Source organism: Giraffa tippelskirchi, chromosome 8 (assembly GCF_054371585.1).
Source record: "Giraffa tippelskirchi isolate mGirTip1 chromosome 8, T2T-mGirTip1v1.2.pri, whole genome shotgun sequence".
Lineage (NCBI taxonomy): Eukaryota > Metazoa > Chordata > Mammalia > Artiodactyla > Giraffidae > Giraffa > Giraffa tippelskirchi.
The window spans coordinates 144,447,476-144,461,610 of NC_137282.1; the positions used below are offsets into that span (position 1 = coordinate 144,447,476).

The window sequence follows — 14,135 nt, forward strand, 5'->3', positions numbered from 1 at the left end:
TTAGCTCTTGGGTAGAGGACATATGAAAAGTTAGAATTTAAGCTCTTGCTACTTCATGCTGTGTAGACTAAATAACAAAGGAACCCTGCCTGCAGAGAGAGAAGGAAAAAGAAGATTTGAAAAAAAGGAAGAGAGTCACACAGTGCTCATCTTCAAGTCTGACTCATTTCTTAATGGCTTTGACCAGGTAAAGGTCATCGTACTTACCAGATGCTCATATCAGGATGCAAGTGCCTTCTGGGAAGAGCCTTTGGCTTCCAAGTCAGCCTCCAGCATAATGGGAAAAATAAAAGAGAGAGAATGTTGCCTTTGCCTCCAGATGTAGAAGGACGAGAGATGGAATGATTCTTATGGAGTGTATGTCTGGCTTTGTGAGAACTGGAGTGACCACAGGACTTCCTTACATTGAAATTTACAGCTTCTTTGTAGCCTCTGGGAACCCAGTCTCCCTCAACTCCAGTAATAGTTACTTATCCCCATGTGGGTTTCCCAGCATCAACCCTGGGGATAATGTACCTGACAGACAATTCTCCATGAGATTCAAGAAATTATAAGATGTGGAAGTTGTTAATAGGCTTTCAGAAAGGGTATTAGAAAATCCTTCCCCCAACAGGCCCTGAGACAACAAATATCAAATATTCCGTTCAGTTCAGTTCAGTTGCTGAGTCGTGTCCAACTCTTTGTGACCCCAGGGACTGCAGCACATCAGGCCTCCCTGTCCATTGCCAACTCCCGAAGTTTACTCAAATTCATGTCCATTGAGTCAGTGATGCCATCCAACCATCTCATCCTCTGTCGTCCCCTTCTCCTCCTGCCTTCAATCTTTCCCAGCATCAGGGTCTTTTCAAATGAGTCAGTTCTTCGCATCAGGTGGCCAAAGTATTGGAGTTTCAGCTTTAGCATCAGATCTTCCAATGAATATTCAGGACTGATCTCCTTTAGGATGGACTGATTGGATCTCCTTGCAGTCCAAGGGAGTCTTAAGAGTCTTCTCCAAAACCACAGCTCAAAAGCATCAATTCTTTGGTGCTCAGCTTTCTTTATAGTCCAACTCTACATTACCACAACTCCAATGACCACGAGTAGAACCAGACTAACAATGATGTCTATGTTGGGGACGGAGGGCCGAAGAGATACTTTGGAGAAAAGAGAAGGGGCCCAGACTTCAGGTTTGAGTCCTGACCTTGCTGAAGGGGTCCAGAAAGGCTCCAGTTTTTTTTCTTTTTAAATTACCAAACTTTATTATTTTTTTTTAACTTTATAATATTGTATTTGTTTTGCCATACACTGACATGAATCCACCATGGGTGTACATGTTTTCCCCCTCCAGAACCCCCCTTCCACCTCCTTCCCCTTCCCATCCCTCCAGGTCATCCTGGTGCACCAGCCCCGAGCACCCTGTATCATACATTGAACCTGGACTGGCGATTCGTTTCACATATGATAATTTACATGCCTCCATGCCATTCTCCCATATCATCCCGCCCTCGCCCTCTCCCTTAGAGTCCATAATACTGTTCTACCTATCTGTGTCTCTTTTGATGTCTCGCATACAGGGTTATCTTTACTGATGGACTAAATACCATATATATGTTGTAGTATACTGTATTGGTGTTTTTCTTTCTGGCTTACTTCACTCTGTATAATAGGCTCCAGTTTCATCCACCTCATTAGAACTGATTCGAATGTATTCTTTTTAATGGCTGAGTAATATTCCATTGTGTATATGTACCACAGCTTCCTTTTCCATTTGTCTGCTGATGGACATCTAGGTTGCTTCCATGTCCTGGCTATTATAAACAGTGTTGCGATGAACATTGGAGTACACATGTCTCTTTCAAGTCTGGTTTCCTCAGTGTGTATGCCCAGCAGTGGGATTGCTGGGTCATATGGCAGTTCTATTTCCAGTTTTTTGAGGAATCTCCACACTGTTCTCCATAGTGGCTGTACTAGTTTGCATTCCCACCAACAGTGTAAGAGGGTTCCCTTTTCTCCACACCCTCTCCAGCATTTATTGCTTGTAGTCTTTTGGATAGCAGCCATTGTGACGGGCGTGAAATGGTACCTTATTGTGGTTTTGATTTGCATTTCTCTGATAATGAGTGATGTTGAGCATCTTTTCATGTGTTTGTTAGCTATCTGTATGTCTTCTTTGGAGAAGTGTCTGTTTAGCTCTTTGGCCCACTTTTTGATTGGGCAGTTTATTTTTCTGGAATTGAGCTGCAGGAGTTGCCTGTATATTTTTGAGATTAATTGTTTGTCCGTTGCTTCATTTGCTATTATTTTTTCCCATTCCAAAGGCTGTCTTTTCACCTTGCTTATAGTTTCCTTTGTTGTGCAAAAGCTTTTAATTTTAATTAGGTCCCATTTGTTTATTTTTGCTTTTATTTCCAATATTCTGGGAGGTGGGTCATAGAGGATCCTGCTGTGGTTTATGTTGGAGAGTGTTTTGCCTATGTTTTCTTCTAGGAGTTTTATAGTTTCTGGTCTTACATTTAGATCTTTAATCCATTTTGAGTTTATTTTTGTGTACGGTGTTAGAAAGTGTTCTAGTTTCATTCTTTTACAAGTTGGTTGACCAGTTTTCCCAGCACCACTTATTAAAGAGATTGTCTTTTCTCCATTGTATATTCTTGTCTCCTCTGTCAAAGATAAGGTTTCCATAGGTGTGTGGATTTATCTCTGGGCTTTCTATTTTGTTCCATTTATCTATATTTCTGTCCTTGTGCCAGTACCATACTGTCTTGATGATTGTGGCTTTATAGTAGAGCCTGAAGTCAGGCAGGTTGATTCCTCCAGTTCCATTCTTCTTTCTCAAGATTGCTTTGGCTATTCGAAATTTTTTGTATTTCTATACAAATTGTGAAATTATTTGTTCTAGTTCTCTGAAGAATTCTGTTGGTAGCTTGATAGGGATTGCATTGAATCTATAGATTGCTTTGGGTAGTATACTCATTTTCACTATATTGATTCTTCCCATCCATGAACACGGTATATTTCTCCATCTGTTTGTGTCCTCTTTGATTTCTTTCACCAGTGTTTTTTAGTTTTCTATATACAGGTCTTTTGTTTCTTTAGATAGATATATTCCTAAGTATTTTATTCTTTTCATTGCGATGGTGAATGGTATTGTTTCCTTAATTTCTCTTTCTGTTTTCTCATTGTTAGTGTATAGGAATGCAAGGGATTTCTGTGTGTTAATTTTATATCCTGCAACTTTACTATATTCATTGATTAGCCCCAGTAATTTTCTGGTGGAGTCTTTAGGGTTTTCTATGTAGAGGATCGTGTCATCTGCAAACAGTGAGAGTTTTACTTCTTCTTTTCCAATCTGGATTCCTTTTATTTCTTTTTCTGCTCTGATTGCTGTGGCCAAAACTTCCAAAACTGTGTTGAATAGTAGTGGTGAGAGTGGGCACCCTTGTCTTGTTCCTGATTTTAGGGGAAATGCTTTCAGTTTTTCACCATTTAGGATAATGTTTGCCGTGGATTTGTCATATATAGCTTTTATTATGTTGAGGTATTCTATTCCTGCTTTTTGGAGGGTTTTTATCATAAATGGATGTTGAATTTTGTAAAATGCTTTCTCTGCATCTATTGAAATAATCATGTGGTTTTTATCTTTCAATTTGTTTATGTGGTGTATTACATTGATTGATTTGTGGATATTGAAGAATCCTTGCATCCCTGGGATAAAGCCAACTTGGTCATGATGTATGATCTTTTTAATATGTTGTTGGATTCTGTTTGCTAGGATTTTGTTAAGGATTTTTGCATCTATGTTCATCAGTGATATTGGCCTGTAGTTTTCTTTTTTTGTAACATCTTTGTTAGGTTTTGGTATTAGGGTGATGGTGGCCTCATAGAATGAGTTTGGAAGTTTACCTTCCTCTGCAATTTTCTGGAAGAGTTTGAGTAGGATAGGTGTTAGTTCTTCTCTAAATTTTTGGTAGAATTCAGCTGTGAAGCCGTCTGGTCCCGGGCTTTTGTTTGCTGGAAGATTTCTGATTACAGTTTCAATTTCCGTGCTTGTGATGGGTCTGTTGAGATTTTCTGTTTCTTCCTGGTTCAGTTTTGGGAAGTTGTACTTTTCTAAGAATTTGTCCATTTCTTCCAAGTTGTCCAATTTATTTGCATATAGTTGCTGATAATAATTTCTTATGATCCTTTGTATTTCTGTGTTGTCTGTTGTGATTCGCCGATTTCCTTTCTAATTTTGTTGATTTGATTCTTCTCCCTTTGTTTCTTGATGAGTCTGGCTAATGGCTTATCAATTTTATTTATATCTTCTCAAAGAACCAGCTTTTGGCTTTGTTGATTTTTGCTATGGTCTCTTTTGTTTCTTTTGCATTTATTTCTGCCCTAATTTTTAAGATTTCTTTCCTTCTACTAACCCTGGGGTTCTTCCTTTCTTCCTTTTCTAGTTGCTTTAGGTGTAGAGTTAGGTTATTTATTTGACTTTTTTCTTGTTTCTTGAGGTGAGCCTTTATTGCTATGAATCTTCCCCTGAGCACTGCTTTTACTGTGTCCCATAGGTTTTGGGTCATTGTGTTTTCATTTTTATTCGTTTCTATGCATATTTTGATTTCTTTTTTGATTTCTTCTGTAATTTGTTGGTCATTCAGCAGTGTGTTGTTCAGCCTCCATATGTTGGAGTTTTTAATTGTTTTTCTCCTGTAGTTGACATCTAATCTTACTGCATTGTGGTCAGAAAAGATGCTTGGAATGATTTCAATTTTTTTGAATTTACCAAGACTAGATTTATGGCCCAGGATGTGATCTGTTCTGGAGAATGTTCCGTGTGCACTTGAGAAAAAGGTGAAATTCATTGTTTTGGGGTGAAATGACCAAAGAGGCCTGACGTGCTGCAATTCATGTGGTCGCAAAGAGTCGGACACGACTGAGAGACTGAACTGAACTAACCTATAGATATCAATTAGGTCTAAGTGGTCTACTGTATCATTTAAAGTTTGTGTTTCCTTGTTAATTTTCTGTTTAGTTGATCTGTCCATAGGTGTGAGTGGGGTATTAAAGTCTCCCACTATTATTGTGTTATTGTTAATTTCCCCTTTCATACTTGTTAGCATTTGCCTTACATATTGCGGTGCTCCTATGTTGGGTGCATATATATTTATAATTGTTATATCTTCTTCTTGGATTGATCCTTTGATCATTATGTAGTGTCCATCTTTGTCTCTTTTCACCACCTTTGTTTTAAAGTCTATTTTATCTGATGTGAGTATTGCTACTCCTGCTTTCTTTTGGTCTCTATTTGCATGAAATATCTTTTTCCAACCCTTCACTTTCAGTCTGTGTGTGTCCCTTGTTTTGAAGTGTGTCTCTTGTAGACAACATATATATGGGTCTTGTTTTTGTATCCATTCAGCCAGTCTTTGTCTTTTGGTTGGGGCATTCAACCCATTTACATTTAAGGTAATTATTGAAAAGTATGATCCCGTTGTCATTTACTTTATTGTTTTGGGTTCAAGATTTACACCCTTTCTGTGTTTCCTGTCTAGAGAAGATACTTTAGCATTTGTTGGAGAGCTGGTTTGGTGGTGCTGAATTCTCTGAGCTTTTGCTTGTCTGTAAAGCTTTTGATTTCTCTTTCATATTTGAATGGGATTCATGCAGGATACAGTAATCTGGGCTGTAGATTATTTTCTTTCATCACTTTAAGTATGTCCTGCCATTCCCTTCTGGCCTGAAGAGTTTCTATTGAAAGATCAGCTGTTATCCTTATGGGAATCCCCTTGTGTGTTATTTGTTATTTTTCCCTTGCTTTTAATATTTGTTCTTTGTGTTTGATCTTTGCTAATTTGATTATTATGTATCTTGAGGTATTTCGTCTTGGGTTTATCCTGTTTGGGACTCTCTGGGTTTCTTGGACTTGGGTGATTATTTCCTTCCCCACTTTAGGGAAGTGTTCAACTATTATCTCCTCGAGTATTTTCTCATGGTCTTTCTTTTTGTCTTCTTCTTCTGGGACTCCTATGATTCGTATGTTGGTGCATTTAACATTGTCCCAGAGGTCTCTGAGGTTGTCCTCATTTCTTTTAATTCTTTTTTCTTTTTTCCTCTCTGTTTCATTTATTTCTATCATTCTACCTTCTATCTCACTTATCCTATCTTCTGCCTCCGTTATTCTACTGTTGGTTCCCTCCAGAGTGTTTTTGATCTCATTTATTGCATTATTCATTATGTAATGACTCTTTTTTATTTCTTCTAAGTCCTTGTTAAACCTTTCTTGCATCTTCTCGATCTTTGTCTCCAGGTTATTAATCTGTAACTCCAATTTGTTTTCCAGATTTTGGATCATTTTCACCATCATTATTCGGAATTCTTTATCAGGTAGATTCCCTATCTCTTCCTCTTTTGTTTGATTTGGAGGGCATTTATCCTGTTCCTTTACCTGCTGTGTATTTCTCTGCCTTTTCCTCTTGTTTATATTGCTGTGTTTGGGATGGCCTTTCTGTTTTCTGGCAGTTTGTGGTTCCTCTTTATTGTGGAGGTTCCTTGCTGTGGGTGGGGTTAGATGGGTGGCTTGTCAAGGTTTCCTGGTTGGGGAAGCTTGTGTTGGTGTTCTGGTGGGTGGAGCTTGATTTCTTCTCTCTAGAGTGCAATGAAGTGTCCAGTAATGAGTTTTGAGATGTCAGTGGGTTTGGTGTGACTTTGAGCAGCCTGTATGTTGAAGCTCAGGGCTATGTTTTTGTGTTGCTGGAGAATTTGCGTGGTATATCTTACTCTGGGACTTGTTGGCCATTGGGTGGTGCTTGGTTTCAGTGCAGGTTTGGAGGCGTTTGATGAGCTCCTATCGTTTAATGCTTCCTGGATTCAGGATTTCTCTGGTGTTTTCAAGATTTGGACTTAAGTCTCCTGTCTCTGGTTTTCAGTCTTATTCTTACAGTAGCCTCAAGACTTCTCCTTCTATGCAGCAGCGATGATAAAACATCTAGGTTAATGATGAAAGGTTTCTCTGCAGTGAGGGACACCCGGAGAGGTTCACAGAGTTACATGGAGAAGAGAAGAGAGAGGAGGGAGAAAGAGGTGGCCAGGAGGAGAAGAAGGGAATCAAAAGGGGAGAGAGCAAGCTAGCCAGTCATCACTTCCCTGTGTGCTCTCCACTGTCTGGATTTCTCAGAGATGTTCACGGAGTTACACAGGGAAGAGAAGAGGGAGGAAGGAGACATAGGTGGCCAGGAGGAGAAAAGGGGGAATCAAAAGGGGAGAGACAGATCCAGCCAGTAATCAGTTCTCTAAGTGTTCTCCACAGCCCGGAACACACAAAGAGATTTACAGAATTGGGTAGAGAAGAAAAGGGGGAATGGGGAGATAGAGGCGACTTGGTGGAGAAAAAGGAGAGTTAAAAGGGGGAGGGAGCAATCAAGCCAGTGATCTCATTCCCAAGTAAAAATGGGTGCTGAAGATTGGGTGGTTGAAGATACAAAGTTGATAACAAATACTAAAAGGAAAGATTAAAAATCTAGAGAAGAGGTTAGGTTCTCAAAAATACTATATTAAAAAAGGAGAAAGAAAAGAAGATGAAGAAAAAAAGAAAAAGAAAGAAGAAAGAAAAAAAAAGAAAAAAAACCACCAAAGTCACAAAAATTATAAAATATATATAAATGAAGTTTACTGTAAAAATAATGTCTTAAAGAAAGAAAACAAAAGAAAAGAAAAGAAAGATAAAAATAGGGTCTTTTTTTTTTGCAAGGTAATAGTAGGTTATAAAAATGAAAACTGAAGGAGTAATAGGGGACTTAGAAATAAAATAAAATAAAACAAAATTTTAACAAAATTAACAAAAAAAAAAGTTTTAAAAATGATACTAGAAAAAGTATATCTCAGACTTTCTCTAGAGCTGTTTTGGACTGTGTGGGGTCAGTTCATTTTCAGATAGTTCCTTGGTCCAGCTTGTACTTCTCAAGGTCTCTAGGCCCCTTCCTATGTAGTCGGTGCTAATCACAGGGTTTTAATCTGTTGCATCTGTCACTTCCAAAGCGATTCCTTCTGTTTCCTTTAGCTTCTTCTGTTTGCTGGTCTCTTCAGTGTCTAGTTTCTGCCCTGACACAAGGTGGGCGGTGGTGGTCACTTTTTAAGTCTCACTTGTTCAGTTGTGCTGTGGGGAGGGAGGAACACTGCAAACAAATCTCACTGGAGTGTGCTCACGATGTTTCAGCCACACTGGGTTTGTCCCACTCACGGCGTGTGTGCTTTCCCAGTCTATACTGCTCAGGCTCTAGGTTGCACTGCCGGGAACTGTCTGAAGTGGCTCCTGGGGTTGCCTGTACTTCCCAGGTCTAAGCCGCTCAGTTTCTGGTTCCCGGGTATTTCACAAAGGCGCAGACTTGGTTGAGCCTGGGTTTTGTGCCCTTCCCAGGTCCGAGCAGCTCCTGTGACCAGGTTTTTGGCTAGCGCGGTCGGGGGCTGTGTCTTTTTCCCTTCCCCCATCCCAGCCACTCGGTTTTCTGGGTGTACAATGGGCGCAGTTTCCCAGGCGTGCCGTGCTCTCCCCTGGAGAGCTGATCTCTGGCTGCGACCCACTCGGCAGGTGTCAACCCTCCAGAGTCCCAAGCAGTCCTAGTTAGCAGCGAGGTCTGTTTGCAGTTTGGTATAGAATGCCTCTCTGGGGCCATGATTCCACCCTTCCGGCTCTGGCTGCCCTCCCCTGCCTGTCTCCTGCTGGGGATGGGCAGGTCCGTGGTTGGTTTACTCTGCTCAGTCCTTTGTTCTGTGAGCGGGCCTGGAGGTGTCTTATGTTAAGGCTTTTCGCGGGAAAGCAATCCCACGGTCTAGGTTGCTGTCTCAATCTAGTTCCCTCAGATTGCCTGCGGGGCATTCAGGCTCATTCCTTACCGAAAGCAATGCAGCCCGCCCCTCCCTGCCACCCCCGCTTGCTAGCTGGGGAAGCGCGCATCTGGGCTGTGCGCCCGCTAGGATCTGCTGCTAGGTACGCAAACGGCGGGTTTTAATTATTTATTTATTTTTCCTCCCGGTTATTTTGCCCTTTGCGATTCCAGTGCTCGCTACAGACCCACCGGAGAGAGTGTTTCCTGGTGTTTGGAAACTTCTCTCCTTTTTAAGACTCCCTTCCCAGGACGGATCTCCGTCTCCACCTCTTTTGTCTCTTTATCTTTTATATTTTGTCCTACCTCCTTTCGAAGACTATGATCTGCCTTTCTGTGTGTCTGATGTCCTCTGCCAGCATTCACAAGTTGTTTTGTGGAATTTGCTCAGCCTCTAAATGTTCTTTTGGTGAATTTGTGGGAGAGAAAGTCGTCTCCCCGTCCTATTCCTCCGCCATCTTAGGACCGCCTCCCAAGGCTCCAGTTTCATCTGAGAAGAAGCTCCACCCCAGCCTCCTCCTAACCCCATCTCAGCGTGAGGCTCTCCTGAAGCCCCTTGTGCTGCACATGGCACGTGTATCTCTGCTCCTCTCCAGAAAGGACCTCTAGGGCCGCCCACTTCTGGAAGGTTCCATTCCCTGAAGGCCCGGGCTCTACAAGCTCCATGTCCTGGATCTGGTCCTCCGTGTCACGCTGCCAGGTCAGTGAGACCTCCTGAGGGTAGAAGCCCAGGGCCAAGCACCTCAGGGGGAGCTCATGGTCAGAGATGGGGTGATGGGTCACATGTGTCTTTGGAGGGTCTGTGGAGGATGAATCAGAAAATTCCCATTTAGTGTTACCTCCATGGGCCCCTGAAGCAGCATCCTGTGACCATCCTGGGAATAAACAGGACAGTGGGTTTGAAAAGAAGCAGCAGAAACACCAGACACCAGCCTGGACTCGGAGGTCTGGGCATGTTCCAGAGTCCTTGGTAAGTTCTGGAGTCAGGGTGAGAACCAAGGTAGGAGGCACCATGTAAGGGAGAGAATACAGAGTAATGGTCCTGACTTGGGTGGAGGCCAAATGACTCTGAAAAGCTGGAGTCAGTCCTCCAAACATGTTCTCAGGGTGAGAACTGGACCTGAGAGACAGTCATGGTTCATAAGATGGCACCCAGGGTGAAGGGGCACCACGGACCAGTTATTTCAGGGATGGTTTCCTGCTTCTTCCCTAAAGAGACTGGATTCCTTAATTGTCCTTCAGAGAAGTGGGGCCACTGGCAAGTCACTCTCTTGTACAGAATATGAAAACCTGGGTGGATTCCTCCGTCTGCCGACAGGAACCGGGGCACTGTTTCCACAGAGACCCCACTTTATTCTCCTTGTGGGAAGCCAGGTCCAGCCCGAGAGGAGATAAGGGAGGCCCCGTGCCCCTCATACCTGCGCGCAGCAGCATGTCCTTCCGTTCTCCAGGTATCTGTGGAGCCCCTCTCCACAGTCCCCCTCCAGGTAGTTCCTACTGTGACCCGCAGCACCGCCCTGCTCAAGCTTGAGCTTGGAGATCTGAGCCCTCATGTCTGCTGTGGTCCAGAAGCACAGGTCTTCATTTAGGGCAGGGTAATCATTGCCATCGTAGGCAATCTACCAGACCCCAAGGCAATAACTTTTCAAATATGCAATTATGCCTCTTTCAGAAGACTGGGAGATGGGTGTTTCTGTCTGTTCCCTCCACATTGAGCCCTGGGTGGGCGGGTGCAGGTAGCCAGTTACAGGCTGTTTCTTTTTTGCTACTGTCCTTTTGGACCCAGAAACGCAAGCCACTGAACCAGGTGGTCAAGGAGTGTGCCCTCTGGCAGCAGCCACAACACCTGTGCGGCCATACGTGTGTACAAGCTCTTTTCACAGAGACACTGGTGACCTGGGGTGGGACAGAAGGAGAGCACGATGATGGCACCTGTTGGCTTCTCAGGGGTTTGGCGAAGATTGCAGTTGACCCCTAGATATGTGTTAGAAGTCTTAGCTTTTAAGATAAGGAAATAGGCTTCTTTCAGGGACAAGCTGGAGGTTTCAGTCTGTGTCTGTATGCTGTGCCCTGGAGAGGTAGCCACAGTGAGTCTGGGTGAGCCTGTTTCTTAGTTCATTATAGCCTCATGGATTTCATGGACACAAGCTTCATTGACTTTCAGAGGTATGTTTTGGGGGCCATGTCTCAGGTGTAAGTCTTCAAAGTGAGAGTCCAAGACGTGGGACACTTTGTTTCTCAGGGAGGAACTGGCAGTGGTGACTTCCCTCCTGATTGTGTATTGTGGCTCCAAGGGTGTGTTTAGGTAGAGATTTTGTGTCTGCCTCATCTAATGATTTACTTTTTTATCTCCTAATGATTTTAGTGTGTCGGAAAGTGAAGAAGAACTAAAGAACTTCTTGATGAAAGTGAAAAAGGAGAATGAAAAAGTTGGCTTAAAGCTCAACATTCAGAAAACTAAGATCATGGCCTCTGGTCCCATCAGTTCAGTTCAGTTCAGTCGCTCAGTCGTGTCTTTATCGACTCTTTGCGACCCCATGAATTGCAGCACGCCAGGCCTCTCTGTCCATCACCAACTCCCGGAGTCTACCCAAACCCATGTTCATCGAGTCAGTGATGCCACCCAACCATCTTATCCTCTGTCGTCCCCTTCTCCTCCTGCCCCCAATCCTACCCAGCATTAGGGTCTTTTCCAATGAGTCAACCCTTCGCATGAGGTGGCCAAAGTATTGGAGTTTCAGCTTCAACATCAGACCTTCCAATGAACACCCATCACTTCATGGCAAATAGATGGGGAAACAGTGGAAACAGTGGCTGACTTTATTTTTCTGGGCTCCAAAATCACTGCAGATGGTGATTGCAGCCATGAAAGTAAAAGACGCTTACTCCTTGGAAGGAAAGTTATGAGCAACCTAGATAGCATATTAAAAAGCAGAGAGATTACTTTGCCAACAAAGGTCCATCTAGTCAAGGCTGTGGTTTTTCCATTGGTCATGTATGGATGTGAGAGTTGGATTATAAAGAAAGCTGAGGACAGAAGAATTGATGCTTTTGAGCTGTGGTGTTGGAGAAAACTCTTGAGAGTCCCTTGGACTGCAAGGAGATCCAACCAGTCCAATAACGGAAATCAGCCCTGGGTGTTCATTGGAAGGACTGACGTTGAAGTTGAAGCTCCAATATTTTGGCCACCTGATGCGAAGAGGTGACTCATTTGAAAAGACCCTGATGTTGGGAAAGATTGAAGTCAGGAGGAGAAGGGGATGACAGAGGATGAAATGGTTGGATGGCATCACCAACTCAATGGACATGGGTTTGGGTAAGCTCCAGGAGTTGGTGATGGACAGGGAGGCCTGGTGTGCTGCAGTTCATGGGGTCGCAAGGACTTGGACATGACTGAGCAACTGAACTGAACTGGTAACTCTGTGATCCATTAAAACTTGGTTATGAATATTAGATAAAAATTAATTTACATTTAAAATTAATATCTGAATGAGTTCTTATTTATATAGGGAGACTATATTTTTTTTTGGTAATTGTATATAAAAACTCAAGTGCTTAGTAAAATATCTAAGCCATTGAAAGAGGAGAGCTAAGATGACTGCGAAGTCTAGGGAATTATCTGAAATCTGTCATTTATGAGAAGTTATAAAAGAGGCAGATTAAGTTCCCTCTTACATTCTCCTTGATATTCATTTTCCCTGAAGATTGTCATCTCTGGGCAGCTAGGCAACATCAGCTAATCAATGGTACAGGACAAACATTCCCCAGAGACTTCAGCCAGGTAAACAGTTTTCACCAGACCAATTTTACTGCAGTTTCATACCAATCTGATGCTTTCATAATGAGTTCTGCGTCATAGAGCCAAAGCATTATATTCAGAAGGAATCCTGAGAGTTTGAAATTGTCTTCCTATGTCATCCTACCAGCTAGACAGAATGCCAATCTTCAGTGAAGGTATTTGAAGTTATCAAGCGAAAGCATCTTCTTGCTTAAGGAAAACTTAAGGATATTCCAGTGCTGATAGAGTCAACTTATGTACTCACTCCATGCAGCCTGCATTCTTAGTCTACATACCCAGGTTCCAATGCCCAGTACTGTATTAAAGGCAGGAACTGGAATTGAGATAGAGCACGAGCTTAGGACACTCACATAGGTGAATAAAACTGAGGGGACTGGAACTCGATCTCTGTGGTACTTTAGGAATTGGTAAGTTAGTTTGTTTTCAGTTGCAAGTGTTCTTTAAAGGTTAAATTGAGTAACATACGTGTCAGTTGGCAAAAGAAAGAGAAACTCCTGTAGAAATTCACCAAATTTGAAAACCAAACTAAGTGTTCCTTATGGAAGCCAACTTTGTGTTCCTAGACATTTCATCCTATCGTAGTATATTCATTGTGCCTCAGTATGGATATATGGAGCAATTTAAATTCAGCATATGTGGCTGTCATAAAACATGTCCTTCAGTAATTGAATAATAGCATATATGTGAATGTGACCATATTAGACTATACACTTTCATTTTTTCCTCAGCTCCTATTTTCTGTGAAATGACAGAATGTTTCTTAAAGTATATTGTCAATATCTGTAGTTTTAAAATGTTCATTTTCTCAAAGAAATGAACGTACATAATCTTCTAAATGCTAGTGTGATAATTACAACAATGAAGATGCATTTTGTGGTTATTGTGTCAATGCATTTTTGAATTTATTGTTAATGAAAAACGATCATTCTTCAATTGAGGAGAAATATCAATTTTAGAGGAGAAACGTGGGTCAGAAAAGGTGATCTGAATGTTTAATTTATTGGTGAATTAGGCAAATGACAAGGTGATCGGTAATGTACACTGGTGACTGTCCTTCCATCCTTGCATACACTTATGAATGGACTCTACATTTTGTATGAATGGACTTTCGTTTTTTATGAATGCTTTAAGTGTCCAGCTCAGATATTTTCTACTGGCTGCTGCACTGACCCACACCATATTTGTCATGAGTATTGACTGATATGTTCACAGCCCTTTCCTTCTTAAGAAAATTGCCGTCAGTTGAATGGAGCCACATTGCCTGAAGTTCTGAATGTGGTTGGGGCAGCTTGCAGTCAATGACAGACTGGTGGGATTTATAAAAGGCTGCCTTTTTGTCAAGGTGGAACTAAATCTGACACAATGCATGTTCCATAGCTTGTTATTCAGTATAGTATTAACTAGTCACATCTAAATAAATAGGTATTTAAATTTACCTGAATTAAAATTAAATTTAAAATTCAGTTCTTCATCTGCCCCACTTGAAATGC

At 41.9% G+C, this 14,135-nt stretch overlaps 1 protein-coding gene and 1 pseudogene across 3 annotated transcripts in view; one reads left to right on the forward strand and one right to left on the reverse strand.

Annotated features, from left to right (window-relative positions):
- Positions 1-14,135, forward strand: part of LOC145518445 (putative olfactory receptor 2W6) — a 143,471-nt gene that overhangs the window by 57,622 nt on the left and 71,714 nt on the right. The gene's annotated exons all lie outside the window — the stretch shown is intronic.
- LOC145519041 (BOLA class I histocompatibility antigen, alpha chain BL3-6-like) lies at positions 1,054-12,539 on the reverse strand (annotated as a pseudogene).